Genomic DNA, 7791 nt, shown 5'->3' on the forward strand with positions numbered 1-7791 from the left:
CAACTAATTGGTCAGCACTCGGGCGGAGCCAACTGCCCCCCTCGCGCTCTCTTCTCATTGCTTCTGCAAATACCTCGGCATCGAGATGCGATGTCTTCCACCCGCGGACGGTCGGAGTATTGGCTCTACCCGTCGCCTGCCGCCTCACGTTCTGGACTACGCTATAGCAGACCGACTGGTGGTCACTATAGGTGTAGCCATCGTCTACCCTCCAGTTCACGATCAGTCCTGGGCTGGAGAACGTCACGTCGATGATCGACTCCGCACCATTTCTGCTGAATGTACACTTGGTTCCAACGTTGGCCAGATCTAGGTTGAGCTTTGCCAAAGCTTCCAACAAGATCTGACCCCTCCGGTTCGTGCGGCGGCTTCCCCACTCAACAGCCCAAGCGTTGAAGTCGCCCGCCACTACTAAGGGATATATATATATATATATATATATATATATATATATATATATATATATATATATATATATATATATATATATATATATATATATATATATATATATATATATATATATATATATATATATATATATATATATATATATATATATATATATATATATATATATATATATATATATATATATATATACATATATATATATATATATATATATATATATATATATATATATATATATATATATATATATATATATATATATATATATATATATATATATATATATATATATATATATATATATATATATATATATATATATAGGGGAGCTCTGTAGCCGCAAGGTTACAGAGTCCGCTTTGGTAAGCGGGTGGTCGTGGGTTCGAAACTTAGTAGAATCAGGCCATTTGGTTGTCGAAGGACTTTTAGCAGCATGGGTTTATTCTCAGGCTCCCCGCCACGTAGCTTTTTTGTAGTACGTGACGACTTCTGTTTAACTTTTGAAGATAAATTGAAATAGGTACCCGATCAGAGCTTGACAATGTCTTCATTAAAATGGTAGCGTCAGCTTGAGGTGTCCTCGGATCCTTGGAACACATTCAATTAAATCGAACCTGGCAGCACTGACAACTGGTGGATTTTATCGCTCGTTTTATCACAAATTTGAAATTTTTCTTTGAGTTACCGAACCATTTCCTCTCCAGCACTTTCTAGACTTTCATTTGCTGACTAGAAACAGCCTCAAAAGATTTTTTTAAAGCTTTTGATGCCTTGAGCAGTTTTTCTCCACTGTATTTATTCGATTGTTTGATCTTCGATTCACTAACGGGTGATTGACCAACAGATTGCAAAACCGTGTTAAGGCAAACCAGCTGTCTTTACTATACAAGTAAACGATTAAAACAGGTTTAAAACAATTTCAAATAAAACAAAACAATAATGACATCGCAGAAGTGAGCTAATCACTTCATTTCCAACATTTTCATGTTGTAAAGAATATAGTGTAAAAAATCCTTTTACTCAGCTCATGCGGAGTTTCCAATTCTTCAGCTAAATGATCCAACTCACCGGTATTTATAACAAGGAAATAATGAATGTTAACTATAATGCTTGTAACATTACTTGTGCTGAGGTATAAACTCAAAATATTTTTCACTTAAAGTTACCGGAAAAGTTACGTGAATATTTTCCACTATCGTTTTTAAGTAGATTCTAGGTGATTGTCTCTTGAGTTCATCATGACCTGGTGAGATACATTATCCTTCGAATCTTATTTAGTAGACATATGCGTTTCATGTGAGTTTCACGACGAATTCATCTACTGGTAAAGTGAAAAGCATTTGAGTATCTGATATCTATCACGTTTTATGCAACGTATATTTTTATTTATTTCTATAATTTTTAATAGATCGCAAATGGTTTTCAGAAATTATCGAAATATATTCCGTAATAAATCTGGGGTATACCAATTCGTAAATGAATAAAACGACATAAAAACTGATTAATATTTCGACATTCGTCGACGATAGTTACCGCTGAAGCTGTTTGTATTCAGGTAACTCTTCTACCTCTGAACTAGAGCTATGTAAACCCTCTTAACCTGTAAGGTTAAGACTGGATATTATTTAGATTTTTTGAAAACTCACTTATTTACAAGCCATCGAGAAATTCTGTTTTGTGTGCTGACACTGAATCAAACAACAGCATTTTGATTTAAGGCTATTTTTGCACAGAGAATTCACGCGATACATCCTGAGTGACGTTTTCCAGTTCACGTGGATAGTACGTGAAAAACCATGGCATACATGTGATTTTCACGTAGATGTTATCATGCAAAGTGACAGAAAATGAACAAGTATAGGAACTTTCACGTAACAATAACGTGAAAAAAATTTTGAGTGTACTATTTTCATCGATTGCTACACCTGTTTCCTTATCCATCATTCTATCTTGCGAATTAATCCTTACAACCTCCGCTCTCAGTGCTGCATCACATTGGACGCATGTCTTTTGACCTCCTACTATTTCCTGATTGTTTTCATGAAACCTGCCATGAAAACATGAGGAAATGCAGCATTGTTTTTGTCTAGCTGCGAAATATTGGCCAAACTGTTTTTCATGGCTTCCGCATATAGTTTGCAAACGTTGAATACCAGACCGAAGTTTGAACAAAATCCATTCTCGCGATGTTAAGTGCGATCGATTGTGATTTTCAGCTGTACACTTACTTTTTAAACTCCTACCTATTGAACACACCATTTTTTTCACTGTCGTGAAAACTCAAATCAACCTGCGTATGTTTTGACAGAAACCACGTTATGAAAACACAGGTATTATCCATCAGAAAGGCCATGAGAAACCTACATTTGAGATGTGAAATAGTGCTTTTGTTTCGAGTGCGTTTCAACATTTGGTCACATTAGTTGTGTGAATTTAACGAACTCGTTATTTTAAAAAAAAATTCCGCTGAACACATTGGTGACATCAGATTTAAAAAAAAAATTTGGGGTGTTTTGAGATAAACGAAGTTTTAGTTTTTAAACGGGAAAATATCAATATTGGCAACACTGTTTGCTAAATCTAATGATGCCATTCGATTGTAAATTTATTAACCTTTAAAAAGAGTGTCTAATATTGTCTAATCCTAAGCCATCAGAAAGGCCATGAGAAACCCACATTTGAGATGTGAAATAGTGCTCTTGTTTCGAGTGCGTTTCAACATTTGGTCACATTTGTTGTGTGAATTTAACGAACTCGTTATTTTAATAGATTAATATCTCCTCAACGGCGCATATTGCATTTTGTGGATAGGTGGTTATGTAAAAATTTCCGCTGAATACATTGGTGACATCAGATTTAAAAAAAAATTGGGGGTGTTTTGAGATAAACAAAGTTTTAGTTTTTAAACGTGAAAATATCAATATTGGCAACAATGTTTGCTAAATCTAATGATGCCATACGATTGTAAATTTATTAACTTTTAAAAAGAGTGTCTAATATTGTCTGTAGCTCTTACGGCCTCTGAGATATGATTTTTTCCAGAGCATGGAAATTGATTTTTTGTCAAAAATACAAAAATGGAGGGCCCCGCAATTGGAGGGGGGTTGTCCGATTGACCCAAAACTCTGGATTTTTCAGTTTCGACCTAAAACAAGTCATTTAATTCATTTTGAAGCGAATCGGAGAGGGTCGTTGCATTTGCCTGATCACTTGACATGGAATGACCCTTATTTTTATGATATCTTACAAAACAGTTTGTTTTAAAAGCTCTAGAATAGCAAGAAATATCTATCCCAGGTACTTCACTACGCCATACTGGAATCACTGTATATACACAAAATTACACATACCATTTCAAAGGTGACATCGCTGGTACCAAATCGTGGAAAATTGTATGGGATATCCGTTATTTTAGTTTGTTAGCGTTTCGTAAAGCGGAATTTCGCATTTTCTTTGTGACGTGCTGATTCTCCAGTAGTTTCTGAATCTTTTGACATATAATACAGGTAAGCATCATTTGTACAGTTATCAAAAAGTGATGAACATTTTTTTGTTTATTACACAGAATGCGAAAGTGCCATGTTCCTGGTTGCGGTAATAGAGCCCATAAGAAAACAACGACAGATCCGTCGAAGCCGATACAGCAATTATCATTTCATCGCTTCCCAGAGAATGAGAAAAGAAGCCGAGCTTGGCTCAGGTTTTTCGGACAGTTGCCGAATACGGTCACAAAAAATTTGTTTGTTTGTTCGGCGCATTTTGCTCCCGATGCATTCATATCTCCTGTTTTCACAACGCAGTATCGACGGATTCTAAAATGCTCAGGTAAGATTTGGGTGTTTTCAATTGAAGCAATCAATTGATATCTTGTGTATAGTGTTTTCTATTTTTGCCGCGAATGTGTGCCAAATCAAATCACTAAAACCTAACCATATTTCATGTTTTGCAGCATCTCCGTCTATTCGACGTACTTCGAAGCCTACGACAGCAATGTCATCAAATCAGTGCAACAAGGAAAATATGTATACATTAAAAAAGGAGAAAAAATCCACAGAAAGTTCTATTATTGTTAATACAATATCCGATCCATGTCCGGATCAGTGTGTTACTCCTACGGAGGAAGTTTCTGATGTGCAGCTTGAAAATCAGACTTTACGCGGATATCTATCGGAATCAAGGAATTTGATTAACAAGTACCAAATGGAAAATGAACTTTTTAAGATAAAAATCTTGAGGCTGGGAAAACTTAATGGAGATTTGCAGGAGGTAGACCACTATCGCACTTTGCAGAAGGCTAGACACATGCTTTCGGGAAAGTATACAGACAATCAGATAAACATAATGCTAGGTACTAAGCAAAGGGCAGTTTGGACGGCCGAAGAACTCGCAAAAGGTTTTGCATTAAAGTACATTAGCAAACCAGCGCTGGACTATGTCGTTAAAAGTCTCAAATTTCCGTTGCCTTCAGTTAGCTGCCTAGAGCAGCATGCAACTAATATAGATATGCGGCGTGGATTCTTCACAGAAATTTTTCAGTTGCTTAAAGCGAATGCAACGATCCGATCCGCGAGAGAGAAAATTTGTGTTTTTCTGTACGATGAAGTTTCTGTTTCTGAATGCTATCAATATGATCAGGACGCACTTATTTATTACACCCAGAGACAGGAAACAAAATTCATTTATTTGCTGAGGCTCCTCATGTTTTGAAATTGGTTCGCAATTGGTTGTTTGATAACGGATTTCGACTGGCTGATAACACTTTCCTTCCCCCACTTGATCATGATCGATTTCATCCTCTATGGCAACTTGTGACGAAAGAGCAAACTGAAATTACAAGCACTTTTTTGACGTAGGACTACGTCTAACCGCACTATACCGAGATACATTCCGCGAAAACTAAAACCAAGATGTAACGACGGAATGAAAGATTTCAAACGGTTATACTGATGTAACCACATGATGGACCACAATAATCGATATGTCGTTGGATTGATAAAATGATGGACAATTTTGTGATTTTTCAATTTTCATTATCACTTCATTGTTAAACAGTGAAAATTGAATAAAAGTTTCAAGGTCGAATTTTCACCAACAATGTACCAATCATATGCGAGCACGCCTAGCACAGACTTCATGAATAGACACCAACTGTCTGCAGTGATATCCTGTACAGCAGTGGCAAAAAAAAATTTGACAGAATCTCCCCGTCCCAATAGGTCAACTAATGTTAGCTTCCATCAGCCTAGACTAAATTGATGTCTTGAAGGTAAAGCTTTTTCGGAAAGTTCGTAACCACCTCCACTACCAGACAGTTTTACGTTCTGCTGTTAACAAATATGTTAATGTTAATAAAACTGATGTCTTGAAGGAGAATATGATGGCACAGGCAACAGTACTGCACCAAGTAATGTATGAACAGAGCGCTGGTTCCTCGTCGTCTATCAGTGCAGGAAAACTTGATATTCATTTTTGTGCAGTCAAGCCAAGTGAAAACTACATTGCCACTGTTGACGCACAGTGGGGCGTGGAACACAATCGAATTGCCATTTGAATTGTCTTCTTCTTCTTCTTGTTTCGTATAGCAGCAAATATCAGAATTCAATATGGTTTTTCGGATGTCGCAAAATAGGCTGCGCCGCCGGGGACAACAAAATGCGTTGTTTATTTTTGAACTCTACACTCTGCCTTTTTTTAGATTTATTTAAATAACTGAATATAGGGTATTTAAAAGACAATAGAAAATCAAAATGCTCCGTACAGATCTTTGAATAGGTAGTTAAACGAGCTGTACTGATGATTATATTTTACTAGCTAAATGAATTTAGTCCAATATGACAATACTAGTTGCATCACGCGGTGGCGGTTTAGAGAAAAACCAAATTCATTTCATCTTGATATTAGAGTTCCGACGTTAGTGTTTGTATTTTTCAATTGAAATTTTTTTGAATGAGCATTTGCAAGAAAATATTACATTCCATAACCTTACCTGTAATTGAACAACGCTATGCAAACATTAATTGCTGAGGCTAATGTTGTGCATCACTCTAGCCCAGTTTATTTTCGAAGATAACGGACATATAACTTTCAAATATGGTATCTTCGTTGTTCTTTGGTATCTTGAAACTGATCAAATTTTTTCTGATTGATTCTGTATACTGATAAAATGTTTAAATTGACCTGAATTGAATGTTAACATGTTCATAAAATTCTATGTCAATTTCAAATTTTCTGTGAATATACATTTTCTACTTAAACTGTAATTCGTTATCGATATTTTTTCCACGAGCTTGTAATTACAGGAAAAAAATTTATGTGACATCTTTGCCGCTTTGTGATCGGTGAGTGAGCCAACTTCAACAAGACAAATAGGTATAGGAGGAAGTTTAATTTCTACTAAATCGTACTCAATTAAATATTTTATAGAAGGTTGCCTTTTCGCGCATTAAAGAAAATTCGCTGTATTAGAATGAAAGGTATTCATCAATGGTCCAGAAACCAAATTTAGGGGAAAATCAAGTATCTAACTTTTTTATTTTTGTAGATAGAAAACCTTGTTTTACGATTTTATAGCTCCAGTAATTTTAAGTAACTTTGTAAAATAAAGTTTTTTTCTAAAACATTGCTATAGAGCTCTAGACCCAAATTTTCTCCTAAATTTGGTTTCTGGACCATTGTGAATGTTAAAGAGAATATTTTTTCTTCTAAGATAGAGTGCTGCAAAGAAATAATCAAAATACAGACCCCGTTCGATTTTGGCAACACCTCAGAATTTTTTCTGTTGCCAAAATCGAAACATGCCAATAATGAACGGTTTTTTTCATGACTTTTTTGACTTTTTAAATGGTCAAAGACGACCTTAACAGTAGAAATGGCCACCAATGAACTAGTTTTAGTTCCAAGTCGTTGGAGGTGTCGCTTGATGAATTTGGGCTGACGACCTAGATACTTGATATTACCACCGGAACCAAAACATCTTCCTTTTGGAAGATGTTGAGCTTAATTGGTTAAAATAAATCAAGCAAACTACAAAAGTAAAACGAGCTTAAATCAAACATAGTTTCAAAATAAAATTATAAAATTATTGTAGTCCTACGTCAACTATGCGGTCGTGTCTTGGTTACCACCCTCCTACTATTTCTACGAGAAGACCATTTGAATGTATAGTTGCATGGGCTGCTAAAGTTTTATCCCGAAAATGCGGAGTTGCCCTTCAACGAAATGTTGGAACTACACAAGCAAAAATCCTAGCTGATTTTATATTCACTGTCAATGATTGGTTCGACTTGTTCAACTCTTTTTTTTTTTTTTTAAGGGGGGATTTGTTAGTAGCTTAAGTATTTATGATAAATATTAGTACATAATGAGTATGTGTGTACA

At 35.6% G+C, this 7791-nt stretch overlaps 1 protein-coding gene across 1 annotated transcript in view; it reads left to right on the top strand.

Moving 5' to 3' along the window:
- Nucleotides 1-4555, top strand: part of LOC129718319 (uncharacterized) — a 381616-nt gene extending 377061 nt beyond the window's left edge. The window contains exons 6-7 of the transcript XR_008726865.1: nt 3980-4239; nt 4364-4555. The gene's annotated coding sequence lies outside the window, so the exon portion shown is untranslated. The remainder of the gene's footprint in view (nt 1-3979; nt 4240-4363) is intronic.
- Nucleotides 4556-7791: the final 3236 nt, after the last annotated feature.

Source organism: Wyeomyia smithii, chromosome 1 (assembly GCF_029784165.1).
Source record: "Wyeomyia smithii strain HCP4-BCI-WySm-NY-G18 chromosome 1, ASM2978416v1, whole genome shotgun sequence".
Classification (NCBI taxonomy): domain Eukaryota; kingdom Metazoa; phylum Arthropoda; class Insecta; order Diptera; family Culicidae; genus Wyeomyia; species Wyeomyia smithii.